This window comes from Carcharodon carcharias, chromosome 1 (genome assembly GCF_017639515.1).
Source record: "Carcharodon carcharias isolate sCarCar2 chromosome 1, sCarCar2.pri, whole genome shotgun sequence".
NCBI classification, from domain to species: Eukaryota; Metazoa; Chordata; class Chondrichthyes; order Lamniformes; family Lamnidae; genus Carcharodon; species Carcharodon carcharias.
In genome coordinates this window covers 221,036,298-221,055,142 of record NC_054467.1, presented here as the reverse complement: position 1 = coordinate 221,055,142, position 18,845 = coordinate 221,036,298, and the positions used below count along the sequence as shown (strand labels likewise).

Here is an 18,845-nt window from a genome sequence, read left to right as displayed (position 1 = left end):
TCTCATCCACCAAAACTACTAATTCCAGGAAGATCCTGGAATGCAAAGACAATCCCCAGTTTCTGTTCTCTACCTCTTCCTTCCAACATAGGAGTTCATGAACTGTTGTCATACGAAGATGGTAATTTGATCAGCTGCTGCTGCCGCCACCTCCCTTCCTCCCCCTAACCCATCTGGCAAAACATCCCTTGACACCATCCTCAGCCCTGAACTCTGAGTATACTAGTTCCTCTCCTATCTCCCCTCATGTCTGCTCCAAGCTCATCTTGTCCATGATGCCCATCTCCCTCACCCCTTAACCCTATTCTCACTAAATTGCTGACCACCCAACTTCCCTTTCTGGCTCCTATTGTTAGCTGTTCTCTCTCCTTGGGTACTGTCACCTTTCAAGTCAGCAGTCATCACCCCTCTCAGAAAAAAACCCTTGCACTTTCCTCAAGTCCTTGAAAGTGTTTTCATTTCCCAAATCTGTGTCAAACTCCCCAGAACACCACGTTTGAATCCCTCCAGTCAGGTTTATATCCCTGCCATAGTACTGAAACAGTTTTCACCAAAGCCATGAAGGGCATCCTGTGATAAAGCTATTCTGCTTCATCCTTCAACCTGACTGCAGCCTTGAATGTGGCTGGCCACAGCATCTTCCTCCAACACCACTCCATGGTTACCAATTGGGCTGGACTGCTCTCAAGGTTCCACTCTTATCTAATTACAGGCAGAGAGTCGCCTGCAATGACTTTTCTTCCTGCTCCCTCACCATTACCTATTATGGTCTCCCAAGGATAGATCCTAGTCCCTACCCTCCCACCCCCTCATTTCACATCTACATGGCTATATCACAGAATGAACATAAGATGACAAATCAGGAGTAGGCCATTCGGTCCTCGAGCCTATGCTGTTCAATAAGATCATGGCTGATCTGATTGTGGTCTCAATTCCACTTTTTTTCCTGCCCCCTATACCCCATTGACTCCCTTGACAATCTAGAATTTATTCAACTCAGCTTTAAAATTATTCGATAACCCTGCCTCCACTGCTATCTGGGGAAAGAGTATTCCACACACTCATGAGCCTCAAGAGAAAAAATTTCTCCTCAGCTCCATCTTAAATGGTACCACAGAGTGGCCCATTGTCTGCATTGTTTCTCTGAAGGAGCAATTTGCCTAGTGCCTTCTCCACTTAGTCCTGCACATTCTTCCTTTTCAGATACTAATCCAATTCCATTAAACACCTCAAATGAAAGTACCTCCACCACATTCTCGGGCAGTGCATTCCAGATTCTAGCCACTTGCTGCATGAAAACAAAATTCCTCCTGTCTCTATTGCTTCTTTTGCCAATTATCTTAAATCTGTGCCCTCTGGTTCTCTATCCTTCCACCAATGGGAAGTTTCTCCCCAGCTACTCTGTCCAGGCCACTCATGATTTTGAATACACCTCTCCTCTTTTACCTTCTCTTTTCCAAGGAAAACAGATTGGAGAGGTTGGGACTACCTACATAACTGAAGTTCCTCATCCCTGGAATCATTCTCACGAATCTTTTCTGCACTTTGGGAAAAGTATAGGCTTTGGAGAAAGTGTGGCGCTCAGAACTGGATACAGTACTCCAGTTGAGGCTGAATCAGCATTCTATACAAGTTTAACTTACTTCCTTGCTCTTGTATTTCATGCCCCTATTAACAAAGCGTAGGATGCTGTATGCTATTAACCACACTCAACCTGTGCCACCTTCAGTGACTTATGCACATACACACTGAGGACCGACTGCCCCCCTTTTAGAGTTATACCCTTTATTTTACATTCTCTCCGCATTCTTCCTACCAAAGTGAATCACTTCACTTCTCAATAAATTTCATCTGCCACTTCTCCCACCATTCCACCAAACTATGCCCTTCTGAAGTTCTGCACTACCGCCTCACTGTTTGTAATACTTTATGTTTGTATAATCCACAAACTTTGAAAATTGTTCCCGCTGCATACCAAGGTCGAGGTCCTTAATATACAGCAGGAAGAGCAAGGGTCTTAACACTAACCGCCTGGGGAATTCCACTATAAATCTTCCAACAGTCTGGAGAACATCCATTAAGCACCATTTTTTTCCTATCACTCAGTCAATTCCATATCCATGTTGCTACTTTCCCTTTTATTCCATGAACTGTAACTTTACTAAGGAGTCTGTTGTGCAGAACTGTTGAAGGGTCATGAGGACTCAAAACATCAACAGTGCTCTTCTCCACCGATGCTGCCAGACCTGCTGAGTTTTTCTAGGTATTTCTGTTTCTGTTTTTAGATTTCCAGCACCGGCAGTTCTTTGCTTTTATCAGACTATTCTCAACCTTGGGGTCAGATATGACACCATGATGAGCTTCTGATCACACATACGCACCAAGGTCACCTATTACCAACCTCGGTAATGTCATCCGACTCCAACCCTGATTCAACTAATCTCCTGTTGAAACCCTCGCCTTTGTTACCTCTAGACTTGACTATTCCAATATTTTCTTGACTGCTCTCTCATCTTCCATCCTTAAAGTGGAAGTTATACAAAACTCTTCTGCCCATATCCTAACTCGCACCAAGTCCCATTCACCCACCACCCCATGTTCACTACCTACATTGGCTCCAGATTAAACAATGCCTTTATTTCAAATCTCCCTATGGCCTCACCGTCTCATTCCCTCCTGTCCACAGCCGGAGATGTCTGTGATGCTTTAATTCTAGCCTTCTAAGCATGCTCAATTTTAATGGCTCCACTATTGGAGCCTGTGTATTAACCTGCCATGGTTCTAAACTCTGGAATTCTCTTGCTAAATCACTTTCTTGTAAGACACTCCTTAAAGCATCTGTCTTAAAATTTCAAATGGCCATGTAAAATATTGCTTTATAACACTCTGTGAAGTGCCTTGGGATGTTTTATTGTGTTGAAGGTACTATATAACAAGTTGTGAGCACCTTGCTTGTTAGTACCAGTTTGAAAAATACTGTTTAAAAAGGGACAAAGTTGGTCATATTTTGCAAATTCTCAGGGGTAGTGTTATATGGTGAAGAAATGAAATCTCAAAAGTTGATTGTAACGGTGCAAATACTTCTTTCTGCTGTGCATTCACCATGTGACACAAATCCAGCCCATATTACACAGAATGCCCACTCTATCCAGGATGCATTGCAGGAACAGGTAGATTCCATGATCACAACTGTCTGGTCACTTGGGAGCACAGAACTTGAGTAGTGCTGAAAAAGAGACACATGCTATTGAAGCATATTGTCTTACATTCATCAGGACATAATCACAATACACAAATCTCAAAGGGAACGAAAATTTAATCTACAGGAGGGGGGGGGATGCTGATTGGTTCACAAGAGGACTGATTCAAGGCTTGAGGCGTGGTTCACTTACACGTGCTAGAAGCTACATTACTTCACAGAGCCCATCCTTTGCAGATGGGAAGAATATGGGCGACACACATTTTTTTCCCCCCCAAGTGAACCAAAAGCTTGGGGCACAGCCATTCCCTAATTCACTCCCCATGACACTTGACCAGAGTCCACTTGCCTGGTTTGAATTTAAACAAAAACTTGGCAGTTAATTGTTCTCCCTGGTGCATTCTTCATGGCAACATCTCGACCAGAGTCCAGATGCCAACTGATCAACATCCCCATCTCATGTAGTATAATTTGCCGTTTCCTTTGAGATTTAATATTCTTGTGATTCTATCCTGATGAAACATGACAAAAATCTTCACTGTATAAAAAAGGCATGCTGTCGATCAGGCTATTGCACTCAGTTCACAGCTCAAAGTAATTTAGGAAACTCCTCCCAGATAGCCAGAGCCCTCAAATGTGACACATTTATGCACATCAGATTCTAAGCATTTTTGCTGTGTCTCTCTCAGTCTGTTATGTAGACTTGGAACCCGCACTGGCCTGTTGGAGGAAGGCCAACAAATATAACAAATAACTAATGACAGTGGAAGTATGACTACCCTCAGAAGTAGTAAACACAATACTTTGCTCTCTCCCAGATGTACAAGCAGCTTCCTGTGCAGTTCATTAAATGGAACAAGACAACTCCCTCCAAAACACCTGTTCTGGAAAACATGAGCTGTTTTAATTTCTATTGTGTTGGGAGTATGTGTAACTTTCAGTGGTACATTAGTCCTAGCTTCAAGTTTAACTGTGATTGTAGTGCTTGCTTTGCAAAATGGATGTTTGAAAAAGAAACAAAAACAAAAAAAAATCGGCAACTATAACAAAGCTATTAATTTTTTTTCAATTAATGCAACTGTTAGTCCTTCACATTTGCTATACTGCCTACCTCAGGAGAGTTTTGTTGCTAGTCAAGACATACTGCTAACAGGAGCGAATTTGGTTTACATTTGTTATTTTATTCCGATTGTCACATTGCTGGCTTATACAGACCACCCTCATTGCTTGATGAAACTGTGTTTTAAAGATTTTTTAAGCAACTGTCTGTACCCAAATCTTTCACATTTTGAAGGAGAAAAGGAAAACAAAATAAAAAGGAGGAAGGTGCAGTTTGTATTGAAACTTCCAGTAATACACTTTTGCATACTAGAAAGGTAATGTTTGTGCTTCCTTAAACAGAGGATCAGCTTCTCAGTAATCTGTTCAGCACTAACTGCAAACATATCCTATAAGCGTGCCATGGCCTACAGAAACCAAGTCTCCTAATGAGCTCCAGAATATAGCTCTGGAGCAAAACATCTTAACATAAAATTTTTCTTTTTAACCCTGTAAAGAAAATGTCAAGAGCTTCACCACTGCAATGAGCAGCATTTTAAAATCCAATTTAAAGTACTGAAGCTCTAATAGAGAATTTTTATGGACACTATAAAAGCAGCAATGCTTCTATTAAGAAGTGACTTCATGTAGAGCAATACATTGTGACAAATTATTGATTTTCACCTTAAATTATCTTTCCCCATAATCAGCAGCTTAATTTCAATCAGAGGCACATTTTAAAGGGCTGTGCTTTCTCCTTCAGTGAAGGAATATTTCACTTCATTATTAAATTAGATCTTGTACCATCAGTATACACCCAGTTTTAATCCAGATCATCATTCAGGCTAGCTGAGTGACTGCACGGCCCAGTGTTTCAGTAATCAGCTGGAATTTCCCTTCATCGTAGTAGAGCAAGAGGCAGAAAAAACATCTACATTTTAAAAATAGGTGTTAGGGAAGTCAAAGAGCCAACTGGGTCTGCAAGAGTACCACCCATACATGCCTATAATTAACACTGCCACACAAGCACCACCCCCCCCCCCCCCCCAACCACACCGCCGAATTCACTTGCCCTTTTTTAATATAGTACAAGAGCCATCTGTGACTTTGTAGCATTAAGAAAACTTTCTGCTAAAGGCACCATTGATTTTCATTCACCATCTGCTCAGTGATTTCAAGTAAGTTAAAATCAGTGTGGGGAAACACTACTGCAAGACTCCATCTCACCGCTGTGATTCAATATACTGTAATAAAATGGAATACTAGAGTCAAATTTTCAGAGAAATATGAAAAAGAGCTATTAACCAGCATTTGCATGTTAAAAATATTACTAGCTGCATTAGGTTACCAAGGTGCAGCATTTTCTAGCTTGGAAGCAACTTGATTTTGTCAAAGTTTGATGTTTTTGCATGTGCTGAACTGTTTATATTTATAGATAGGCATCACTTTTGAGCAAATACATTCATCACCTCAAACTTTTCATTGCTTCTTTTACAAATGAAAACACATCGTTCCTACTTAACCAACCATAAAAACTTCTGCAATAATAGCACTTACTAACCAGAAATTTCCAAAATGGAAGAAAAGTTAAATGGGACAAGCAAATATATTGATCAACTTTTGGTGCTTTCAACTCCCCTCACCCCCTACAAAAAAAAACTTCAGGGGGAGGCTGGTACCTATTGTTGCTGGCAGCAGACATGACTGTAATGATTTCATACTATTTAGTTTCACAGTAAGCTAAAGAGTGTTCCTGAAGAAATCAATTTAGTTAGAGCACCCATGGTTTCCACTGTGCATCAGCAGGGAGTTGAAGATATTCAAATAGAAAATGGCTCTTAATTTGCTCCAAATGAAAATTTGGGAACGATTAAAAGCTGCAGACATAAAAAAAAATCTCAAATTATCCAATTTGTTTTTAAAAAAAATCACCCTTGTAACATTTTCCTGAAGTAACTGCACAATGAATTAACAATAAACTCTAACCCCCTCTCCCCAACAGGGTTTGTCGTCAAATTTCACATTCCTTACATAGTCAGAAATGTCAAATTTTATGGTTACGCATGCTTGGGAATTATCAAAAAGTTTCAACGGTTAGTAAACATTAGTTGGAAAGTATACTAAACATGTACCTACCTTTGTATAATGCTTGCATTAATGCTTATGTATGCCACTTAGTAGTTACATTAAGCACTCAGACAAAAGCTCAGTAGGTAAAGTCCACAGATATCTATCTATGCCTTTTTACAAACAGTGGACATCATGAATCATGAGGGGGATGGACAGAGTAGATAGGGAGAAGGGTGTTCTGTGGAAGGGTCATGAGGACTCGAAACGTCAACTCTTTTCTTCTCCGCCGATGCTGCCAGACCTGTTGAGTTTTTCCAGGTAATTGTTTTTGTTTTGGATTTCCAGCATCAGCAGTTTTTTGTTTTTATCTCTGTAGATAGGGAGAAGCCATTCCCACTTATAAAAAAGGATCAAGAACGAGAGGGCACAGACAAAATGGATTTGCAAAAGAAGAAAATGTGAACTGAGAAAAAACTTTCACACGAGTGGTTCGGGTCTGGAATGCACTGCCTGGAAGTGTAGAGGCAGGTTCAATCGAGGTATTAGATGATTATTTGAATAGAAACAAGGTGCAGGGGTACAGGGAAAAGGCAGGGCAATGGTACTAGGTCATAATGCTCATTGGAGTGGCAGTGCAGACACGATGGGCCAAATGGTCTCCTTCTGTGTCGTTAAGATTCTGTGACATATGTACAACGTTCAAACAGTACATTTTTAGGAGTGCTTTGAATTCTACAAAAGGCGGAAAAATAAACACCCATCTCTAGACCAACTGAAGAAAAGATATTCAAATGTCCAGTTCAAATGCAATTAAAATTACCACACAAACGCTCCATGAATTTTCTATAGTGTAGATATGATGCTGTGGGGTTGGAACTTTGCAGGTGAGAAGAAACCAGTTTCAGGTTAGACCGTTAATGAACACTGAATTCTGACAAATGTTTAGTCTACAGATTGAGACTTCTGATGCCCAATGTCTGCTAAATGTTGGGTGCATTAAGTAAGGCTGCTTGGAGCAGCAGCATTTCGGAGTGTCGCGCACAAAGTTACGGAATAACAATAAAATTCAATTAGATTTCCGGGGAGGGGGCGGGGAAGATAAAAAAGACAAGCCTCAACATGTTGTTCAGTCTTACCGAACAACCTAGAACTCAAGAAACCCAAACTTGGGCAGCAATTTTACCAGAAACAAGGTACTTTGAAAGTACAAGGAAAATAAAATTATGAAGCCTAAAACGAATGGGAAAATGATAAAAAAAAAAAGGACTACTGAACTCACCCAGAGAGATAAAGCCCTATTATTAGGGACACTTGGGGCATTGATCCTGTAAGATCTTGAAATACTTAGGTGAAGAAAAGTGCAGGGATGAGGGGAAAAAAATGGATTGCTCTTTGAGAGAACTGGCTTAAAACTTGGTGGGCCAAATGGCCTCCTTCTGCACTACGATCTGAAAAGTTACACAAACGAAGGTGCAAAAAAGGTATGTGAAAACAGAGGGAGATTGTGGCACAGTGGTAATGTCACTGAACTAGCAATCCAGAAGTCCAGGCTAATCCCCAGGGACACTGGTTTAAATCCCACTACACAGCCTCAGCAATGGTGATCCTGAAAATACCATCAATTGTTGCAAATGTCCATTAGCAGAAGGAAATCTGCCATACTGACCTGGTCCAGCATGTGACTCCAGGTCCGCAGCAATGTGGTTGAATCAAATGCCCTCTGAAATTAGGGATTTCTAAATCGGATAAAGGGAAATTAGGGATGGGCAACAAATGCTGGCCTTGCCAGTAACATTCACATCCCATGAAAGCATAAAGAAAAAAAAAACCAGGAGTGTTGTATTAAAAGAAACATAAATTGGAAATATCTAAGCAGTTTAGAATTGAAATATGTCACTCTTCCCAAGTGCTTAATATTGCCTTGGAACAACCTGGTAATTTTGAGTGATTCACACAACTCAGCAAATTAATGTGTGGTGCCTCAGGCAACATCTGCAGAATGACTAGGTGTGGCATTATCTCAGGCACATATACTGAATATTAAAAGTCAGGTTTTAGAAAGCAAATTTCAAATAAATGCAACCCCAACTTGAACAAATTTGATGGGTTGGTGAGGAGAGAATTGCTTCTTCAAAACTCAGAATAAGCAGGACAACTTTAAAAGGACACAATGCTAAGCAGGCAGCACAGATGCATAATTACTGTAACCCTAGATAAATGAACAAATTCTTCGAGGAGGTTGCAACATTGATAAATGTAGACCTACAGACATGGTCCATTGGGACTTAAATGTTTTTGGCAAGATGTCAAATCATCGTTTAGTATACAAGTAGAGACCTGGGAATTGGAGAGCAGATCCTGGGTTGAATGGAGAAACTGGCTGCATTCTTGTGGACAGGTGGTTTTCATCAATTGTAGTGGTGCGCGCGGATACTAGATGGGGGTACTGTCTGCACTTTTCAGATGACAATGTGCTAGAGGCAATCTAATCCACATGATGGGCTCACATCCAGCAGATGACATTTAATTTGGATAAATGTAGTGTTATACTTGTGAGTAGGGGCAAATTCCCAGCACATGTGCATCATGCTGGTTTCTGAATTAACATTTGTTCAGAGGGTAACAAGTTATAGTGCTCAAGTCTCGAAGTTAAAAATGCCAAATGGCTATAGAGAAACAAAAATCATTAGGATGACCAAATGTAAAACAAAAAGCACCAGTGTCAAAGACCCATATTTGATTCGGATTGCCTCAGACTGGGAGATAGAGACCTTGGAAAAGGTGCAGAGGGAAGCTACTAGCATAATGGAGTCCTGCTCGCATCTGCGAAAAAAGCTCACTATTCCAGGAGTATCCTGAAATGCAAAGTAACCCTTGGCTTCTTCTTTCTACAACAAAGAATCTTCCTAAAATCCTCTCCCCAAACAAGTGCAAGGAACTCATGGATTTCTTTGTTCTGAGAACATAAGAAATAGTCAGTAATACAGCACAAGTCCACTCCAATATTCAAGATCATGGATGATTTGATATTGGCATCAACTCCACTTTCTTGCCTGTTCCCCACAACCCTTGACTTGCCTATAATTAAAAAAATCTCAATCTTGAATATATGCAATGACTCAGAGTTCCAAAGATTCACGACCCCGAAGAAATTCTCCCTCATCCACATCTTAAATGGGCAATTCTTATTCTGAAACTATGTCCCCTAGTTTAAGATTTCCCACCCAGAGGGAAAAACATTTTCTCAGCATCTACCCTGTCAAGCCTCCTTGGAATCTTCTACTTCAATAAAGATTACCTCTCATTCTTCTAAACTCTAATGACTATAGGCCCAATCTGCTCAACATTTCCTCAAGATCCAGGAATCAATTTAGTGAACCTTCTCTGAACTGCCTCCAATGCAGATATATCACTCCTCAAATAAGGCAACCCAAACAGTACACAGTAGGCTACAGTTGTTCCAAGACTTTCCTACTCCATCTCCCTTACAATTAAGGCCAACAGTCTATTTGCCTTCGCAACCATGCTGTATCTGCATGCAAACTTGGAGATTCATTTAGGAGGACACCCAAATCCCTCTGTACCTTAGCATTATGCAATCTCTCCCCATTTAAATAACCTCTTGCTTTCTAAACTTTCTACCAAAGTGGACAAGTGCACATTTTACTCCATCCACCAAATCTTTGCCCACTCATTTAACCTATCTGTATCATTTTACAGATTCTGTATCCTCATTTGCTTACCCACCTACAGTATCTTTGTAATGTCAGTAAATTTGGCTACAATACATTGGTCACTTCATCTAAGTCACTGGTAAGTTGTAAATAGTTGAGGCCCCAGCACTGATCCCTGTGGCACCCCACTAGTTATAGTTTGTTAACCTGAAAACAAACAAATTCAGGAAAATTGGATTTCTATTTTTAGTCAATTTTCTATCCCTGCTAATTTGGTGTGTGTGGCTGGAGAGATGGCTTTAAATTAAAGGGATGCTGGGGTTGGTTCTAGGGGAGATGAAACCTAAACAGGCCTGATGGGTTACCTAACTTGAAATAATGTTAGAAAGAAAAACAAGGTGCAGAAGGAACTGGGAGAGATAAGATAGTATTAGAGTAGGACATTGTAAGGTATTAGGTGGGTCCAGAGTAAGAGGGAACATAAGGTCTAAATTAAGTTTATGTGCATGTATGTAAATGTGTGGAGTGTGGTACAAAGTTGTTAAGCTGCAAAGCCAGGTGGAAATATAATGTGGCAATAACAGGGATCTGATGAAAAAAAGGGACTGGGTACTAAATATTCCTAGATAGAATGTGCTCAGGAAAGAAAGCTGCATTGATCAAGGAGAACATTACATTGCTGGAGAGAGAGGATGTCCTAGAGGGGACGAGGATATAATCTATTAGCACTAGGAAACAAGAGGCACCACCATTACATTGTTGGGTACATTCTATAGGCTACCAACTAATGGGAAAAATATAAAGCAACAAATTTGCAAGGATAATCAGTTTTTGGAATTCTCTTCCAGAAAGCAGAGTGTAGATTAGGTCATTAAATAGATCCAAGGCTGGGTTGGACAGATTTTTGATCGACAGGTTAGTCGATGGCTATGGCAGACAGGCAGTAAGTAAAGGGCACAATCAGATCAGCCACAATTTTATTGAATAGCAGAGCAGGCTCGTTGGGTTGAATGGCCTACTCCTGCTCCTATTTCTTATGATGTTATAAAATTACAAAGAGGTGCAAGAATTATAAATTAGTGGGAAACTTCAATTATGTAAATTGTTGTTTTAGTAATAGTGTAAATGGCAGAGAGAGGCAAGAATTTCACAAGTGTGGTCAGAAGAATGTTAAAGGCAGTCAAACTCTTTAGGTTAAGCACAATTTCAGAGCTGGCCAATAGGGACAGAAGGGTGTAACTGAGAGTCAAGCAGTTATGGGGATTTGGCATGTAGTGAAAGAGGGGCTTATGCCCTACACTTTGACTAACAGGTACAAGGTACTTGCTATCTGTGTGGATGAAAACAAGGACTCCAGGATGGATGAGCAAACTAACCATGATGCTATTCAAGTGGAGGGAGCGAAAAAGTGGTGGTAATAAGGGACAGTGTAATCAGGGGGTAGAATTCTCTGCAGCTGTGTCCAGGAGTTCCGAAGGTTATGTTGCTGGCTAGTGCATTGGTGAAAGATATCTCCTTGTGTTGGAGATGAACACAAGAGGGGAACGGAGAGGATTCAGTTGTCATAGCCTGCATAGGAACCAACATAGATTGAACTAGGAATGATATTCTGTTGAGTTTGAGAAGTTTGGTGCTTTAACAAATTGGATTCCAAATTAAAATGCAAAACCTCAAAAGTGATAATCTCTATTATTAACCAGTCCATGCGGCAATTTTTTCTCATTCCCATGGTTTCCTCTGGTGTCCTCCAAAGATCTATCCTTGCCCCTGTCCTATTTCTCATCAATATGCTGCACCTTGGCATCATCATCTGTAAATACACTGCAATTTTACACACGTATGTTGACAGCAGCCAGCTTGACTGCACTTCCATTTTTATTGACCCCTCCACTATCTCCAAGTGATCAGACTGCTTATCCAACATCCATACAGGATGAACAAATTTTCTTCAATAAAATTTTGGAAAAACAAACTATTGTCTTCAGACCCTGCTACAAACTCTGCTCCCTTGCCACCAACTCCTTGTTACTCCCCGGCTTTGGCTGAACTAGAGTCTTTGCAACTCCAGTATTATATTTGACCGAAATAATTCTGAACCACAGATCCATGCTGCCATTTAAGGCCACCTATTTCCACCTGACATCACCAGACTTCTCCCGTCTCAGCATATCTGCTGCCGAAACCTCACCTTTTTGTTACCCCTTGACCCGGTTATTCCAACACATTCCTGACTGCCCAAGCCCCCCTTACCACCCCCATATTCTACCCTCCGTAAACTTGGTCACCCAAAACTCTGTTGCTTCTGTCCTATTCATACCAAGTCCTGCTCACCCTTTATCTCTGCGCTCACTGACCTACACTGGCTTCTGGTTAAGCAAGGCCCCAATTTTAAAATTCTCAACCTTGTTTTTTTAAATCCCTCCATCTGTTGGCCTCTCTCCATCTCCAATCCCACAACTCTCAGATATCCTTGCTCCTCTAATTTCAGCCTCTTCACCATCCCCTATTTTAATCACTCCATCCTTGGTTGCTGTGCCTTAACCGCCTAGGCACCAGGTCTCTCCACCCTGCTTTCTTCCTTTAAGGCCTAGATCTTTGACTGAACTTTCGGTTATCTGCCCTAATGCCTCCTCATGTGGTTTGCTGTCATTTTGTTTTATAATGCCTGTGAGTCGTCTAGGGATGTTTTATTACATTAAAAACCACCCTATAAACACAAGTTATTGTAATTTGATTTTAAAAATTTATTCTTCCATGGGATGTGCTAGGCCAGCATTTTTTGCCCACCCCTAAACGCATGAGAAAGTGGTGGTGAACCACCTTCTTAAATCGCTGCAGTCCATGTGATGTAAGAACACCCACAATGCTGTTAGGAAAGGAACTCCAGGATTTTGACCCAGTAACTGTGAAGGAATGGCGATACAGTTCCAAATCAGGATGGTGTGTCTTTTGGAGGGGAACATGCAGGTGGTGTTACCATGCAACTGCTGCCCTTATCCTTCTAGGTGGTAGGGGTTTCAGGTTTGGAAGGTGCTGTCGAAGGAGCCTTGGTGAGTTGCTGTAGTGCATCTTGCAGATGGTATACATTGCTGCCACTGTATCGGTGATGGAGAAGGAACATTTTAAGTTGGGGGAGGGGGGTGGGGGGGGGGGGGTTGGTGGCGTGTGGCAATCAAGTGGGCTGCTTTGTCCTGGATAGTGTTGAGCTTCTCAACTCTCCAGGCAAGTGGGGAGTATTCCATCACACTCCTGACTTGTGCCTTGTGGATGGTGGACAGGCTTTGGGGAGTTAGGCAGTGAGCTACTCATCGCAGCATTTCCAGCCTCTGACCTGCTCTTGTAGCCACAGTATTTAAATGGCTGGTCCAGTTCAGTTTCTGGTCAATGGTATTCCTTCACTACCAACATCCTGGGCTAACTAAGCTAAGACGAGGAAAGATGTGCACAACCTACAAAAGCGTATAACTAGGTTAGATATCAGGAAGCTTTTCATTCCCAGCAGCTCACTGGGATAAGTTGCTGATTCGTACAGCAAAGGCTAATATTGCTGTATACAAAAACTAGGTTAGGGTGTTAAGTGATCACAAAGTACAATTATCCACCTCCTGGAATGGCTGCCCTGAGGATTGATTATTTTTCTGGATTAGAATCAGGCTTATATTTTAATTTGCTTTTTTACCTCTCCTGGGAGGGTACGTGGCTGCTGGTGGTTGGGAACAGGAAGGGTCAAATTACCTACTTGTGATATGGCCGAATGGGAGATACTCGATTGACTAAAGACCAACTAGTCCATCTCTTTTGCGTAAATATTTATACAAGATAGAAAATATTCCATTCCCCTGTATAAGAATCTCACTTTGCTCACATTTTTAAAGAAAAGACTGTCACACACACATGCACGGATCTCGTCAGGGAACTGCCAGTGAGACATCAGGCACCTCAATTTCTCTGCTCCCCTCACTCACTCCAACCTGTCGCCTTCTGAACTTATGGCACTCTGTCAAACTCACTGACAAGGGTGGCACAGTTGTTGCCTGGTGTACCAACCCCTACTGAGCAGAGGGCAAGCATCAACTCTCTGACACTTCCACCTCCCAACAGACCATGACCTCAGGCCATTGTATCCAGGACTGTCACTAACCTCATCTCCTTTGGAGATCTTCCCTCCAAACTCAGTCTCCCAACCCCATACCCTGTTTTTTGCCTCCTTCCCAAAAATCCATAAACAAGCCTGCTGTGGTAAGCCCATTGTTTCAGCCTATTACTTCTTCCTTTCAACTCCATTTTTTCTCCCCATGTCCAGTCTCTTTCCACTTACATCACTGACTCTTTTGATGCCCTACTGTACTTCAGCCATTTCCTGGCCCTGTTTCTCTTCAACATAAGACACCCAATCCCTGTACACCTCCATCCCCCGCCAGGACACTCTATGAGCTCTTTGATTTTTCTTTGAACGGAAGCCCCAAACAGCCCCCATTTGCCACCAGCCACCTTTGCTGGCTGAGCTTGTTCTCACATTGAACAACAACTTTAACCCATCTCAATTCCTTAACAAAAAGGGATGTGGCTCTAGGCACCCATAAGGGCACTAGCTACGCCTCTTTTTTTGTGGGATGTGTGGAACACTCCTAATTTCTAGGCCTGCTCAGGTCCCCTTCCTCATTTCTTTTTCTGGTACATTAATGACTGACTATCAGTGCAGCTTCCTGCTCTCACCATGAACTAGAAAATTTCACTGATTTGATTCCCAACTTCCACCTTTTTCTCATCTTCACCTGGTCCATCTCTAACTCTTCCCTTCCTGGACATCCGTCTCTATTTCTGGGGTAGACTATCAACTAATATGCTCTCACCCCCTCCTAGAACCATGATAGGGCTCCCCCTGTCCTCACCTTCTACCCCGCCAGCCTCAGGATTCAACAGATCCTCCACCATTTTCACCAGCTCCAGCATGTGACCAAATATATCTTGCCCTGCCTTCCTCTTTCAGCATTCCGAAGGGGCCACTCCCACCGCAACACCCTGGTTCACTCCTCAGGTTATCCCCAACATCCTCTCTCTTTCCTACAGCACCTTTCCACGAAGCACAGGAGATGCAACAACTGCCCTTACCTCCTCCCTTCTTACAGTGAAATGGCCCCAAACACTCCATCCAGGTGAAACAGCAATTTACTTGTACTCCTTTCAATTTAGTACATTGTAACTGCTGCTCACAATGCTGTCTGTGTTACACTGGGGAGGCCAAATGCAGACTGGGTGATTGCTTTGTGGAAAACTTCTGTTCAGTCTGCAAGCATGATCCTGAGCTTCCTGTCGCTTGTCATTTTAATGCTCCACCTTTCTCCCATGCTGACCTCTGTCCATGGTCTACTACAATGTTCCAGTGAAGCTCAACCCAAGCTCTCGGAACAGCACCTCACCTCTGACTTGGCACTCTACAGCGTTCTGGACTTCAACACTTTTAGATAATTTCTGTCTCCATCTTGTTCTATGTCTTTTTTGCTGAGTCAGTCTTGTCTCATTTCTTTCTTTATCCCTTCGTGCTTATTCAGATGACTTATGTAGCTATTCATGCCTCATCTGGATACATTTTTGTTTCTTTACTATTACAACTCATTAGCTTTTGCATCATGAAATCTTTTGTTACTTATTCTCTCCTGCTTTTCACCCTAGCACAGACCTTCCCTATTGTTCTTCTTACCCACCCCCCCATTTTGCTTTGTTTTGACTGTAGCCGATAGGATGCCCCATACTCTTCGAAATAAACCTGAGGTGTAGCCCTAACTTCTCAAGCACCCCTTTCAAATGTTTCTTTCCCTAGGAAGTATTTTGACATCTGCCTAAAAAAAAGCTAGATTTAATAATAAACCCAGAAAAGCATACCCAATTACACCAACTGTATGAGAGACAGGAAGAATTTAGATATGGTTGATTCTGCAGCTGTTCACATACCAAGGCTTTTAAAGTACACATTCTAATGTGAAGATATTTAAAACTGATTCAACCTGAGTTATACCCAGTAAGCCTCAGGTTCATTTATATGCAGTATTAAGAGCCACAAAATCACCAAGACTGAAGTTGAGTGTCAATAAGTAAAACAGACACCAACCTAGAATTTTAAAAAGGAAAAAAAAATTGCATTCATGTAGCATCTCAATGTACTTCACAATGTTGTACTTTTAAAAAAAGTAATGTTGATTGAAAAATAAATGTGAACATTATCAGAGGGTGATGCTAAATTTCGTTTTGTTTGTTCTTACAATGTGAATGCTGCTGCCAAGGAATTAATTGCCCAGCCCCAATTGCCCTTAAGGTGGTGTTGAGCTACTTTTTGGAACTACTACATTCCATCTGTTGTAGGTATACCCACAACGCTGTTAGGAAGGGGGCTCCAGGATTTTGACCTAGTGACAGTAAAGGAACAATGATACAGTTTCAAACCAGGATGACATGTAATTAGGTGGGGTGCTTGCAGGTGGTAGCATAGCGCTGGGGATCAGGTGTCTGGCACATGTGGCAACTAGCATACTGTTGCCACTGGCTCCTAGAGATCAAATCTACTATAGTAAGCATCTATAGAGCCTTGATTTCAGCAAGAAAATGGAAGAGTATAGTATTTGGAGAATAGGAGGAATGGGGACAGAAATTCAGTAGCAATAGAATTATTTGGGGGCAGGGAGAAAGAAAGAGAGACAGTAAAAACTGAGCTGATTCTCTAGGGGACAAAATACTTTCCCCATATACTAGCCTTTCATAATCTCTTAAAAGATGTACATTTTTGGTTAAAATTTTTTTTAAAGAGAATATTCAGATGTTCACTGTGAAGTCAATTTTCTGAATATATATTTTGTACATTTGCACATCTTTTACTGCTTCTGAAAATGGCAGAAGCTCACTCAAAAGTAGAGGCTGACTATGCAAATTACACATTCCTAAAACCGACATCTGTTGTGTAAAAAAAAAATCCCCATAATATCTCAATGATGGATCATCATGCTAGGAAGTGATTAAACATGTAGATCTCTTTATTTTAAATGGAGAGGCAGGAACTAAAGTCTCATTAGATGATAAAAATCTGGAACATGACAGTTATGAACAGGCTCCCAGCCCAGGCATGTCATTCACAACACCTGTTCGTTGTTTACAAAACAGCATATAGAATTTTGGTGTAAAATTATCTTCTGTTATCTTCCAAATAAATAGCCAAAAACTTAAAATGTTTCTAAAGTTAAGTAATACCATAAGAACATAAGGATCACATGGGCAAAATTATTTTTTTTAAAAAAGATTAAAAACAGCCCAGTACCATATAAATGTACAGTAAATGTACTGCAATCGGTTATGCAAAGAGAGACTTGGCCTAACATCACACGAGGCAACAAACTTGACTTTAGTCTTTTTTAAAAAAACTTGCTGAATATTCAAATGAAGTGATGGGAGAATCCATCATCACTGTACAAATCTACCAATATGTAAAGTGGCAGGAAGATTAGCTTCTAGAGGACTCCAGGGTTGAACACAACCTGTTCCCAGGCAGAACGTTGGCAATTGTGGGGATGAGGACATACACGTGCGCACACAAATTAAATTCAAAAAATTTCCAGAGGATTGATCCCATAGAATAATTTAAATTATAAATTATATTACACGGCAGCACTGAATAATTACACTTATATAAGTATGGGTGGGGGGTGGGGAAAGAGAGAAGGCATGGCAAAGGAAGCATGTTCCAGCATCTCCAGGATCAAACCCAATCTTTGGAGGGATATGAAGGCTATAGGTATTGAAGGTTAGAGAGATAGGGCAGGGCAGGGTCGTGAAAGGATTTGAAAACAAGGGTAAAAATCAAGGTGTTGCTGCACTGGGAGGCAATGTAGGTCAGTAAGCACAAGTTTGAATGAGACTTTGAGTTAGGATATAAACAATTTTGGTGAAATACAAGGTTGAGATTGGTCAGAAGAGCATAAAATTATAAAGAAAGAAGTGGGTAGGTTAGAACAAAGCAAGTGATGAACATAAGACCTTTGTAACATCAAACTTCAGTCAAGTCCTTGAAGTTCTCTGGGACCATTGCATATATTGGCCAGTAATCCAGTCATATGGGAGTGTAATTCTGATTAGCTCACCACAGTTCACAACCCACATTGTCTACAAGACATTTTTCTATACACAAAAGCCTTCATGCGCAGTGCCAAGACCTTATGGAAAAGGAGAGATCAACTGCTATAACCAGATAATATGAAGTTAGGATTTTAGAAATCTATTTATTGTAGGAGATAGGGTAGATTGAGGTCCTGGGCAAAATGTTTCTTCACACTTTGCCACAGCTGTACCTACATATTTAGGAAGGAAAACAATTCACAGGCTGAATCTAAAATTTCTTTATAAACTGCAAGTAAAAGTAACAGATGTGGAACAGAGCCAGTCACCAGAAAAGCACAAGAAAACTTATGGTCAACTTAAAACAATGCCACAAAATTGTGTTTTGGAATGTTTTGTCTACTTCGAATTAATTACATGGACAGAAGACAGATTCTCAGCAAGTATAGGAACACACATTTAAAATACTGATTTGGCTATGCACACAATATTGAACCCATGTTAACAATTTGTGTATTCCTAAGTACCAACTCTTTTTTAACCATTCAAAATAATAATCAGCACTTACTTCAAAACTGCTGCAGTGGGGCAGAAAATACAGGAGGACAACTGCACACATTCCGGCCCCACCCCAAAAACCTTTTGTCATCTGGTTTTCACTCCTGCACAGAGCAGTGGTATGCAAATATCCACTGAATCTGTGAGCACTCCCTTTCACATTTCAGTTAAAGTTTAAATGAACTTGATTTATTCAGATAAAAGCA

At 41.1% G+C, this 18,845-nt stretch overlaps 1 protein-coding gene across 1 annotated transcript in view; it reads right to left on the bottom strand.

The window, feature by feature from the left end:
* LOC121279759 (RNA-binding E3 ubiquitin-protein ligase MEX3C) overlaps nucleotides 1-18,845 on the bottom strand; it is a 51,552-nt gene that overhangs the window by 7,561 nt on the left and 25,146 nt on the right. The window lies entirely within an intron of this gene.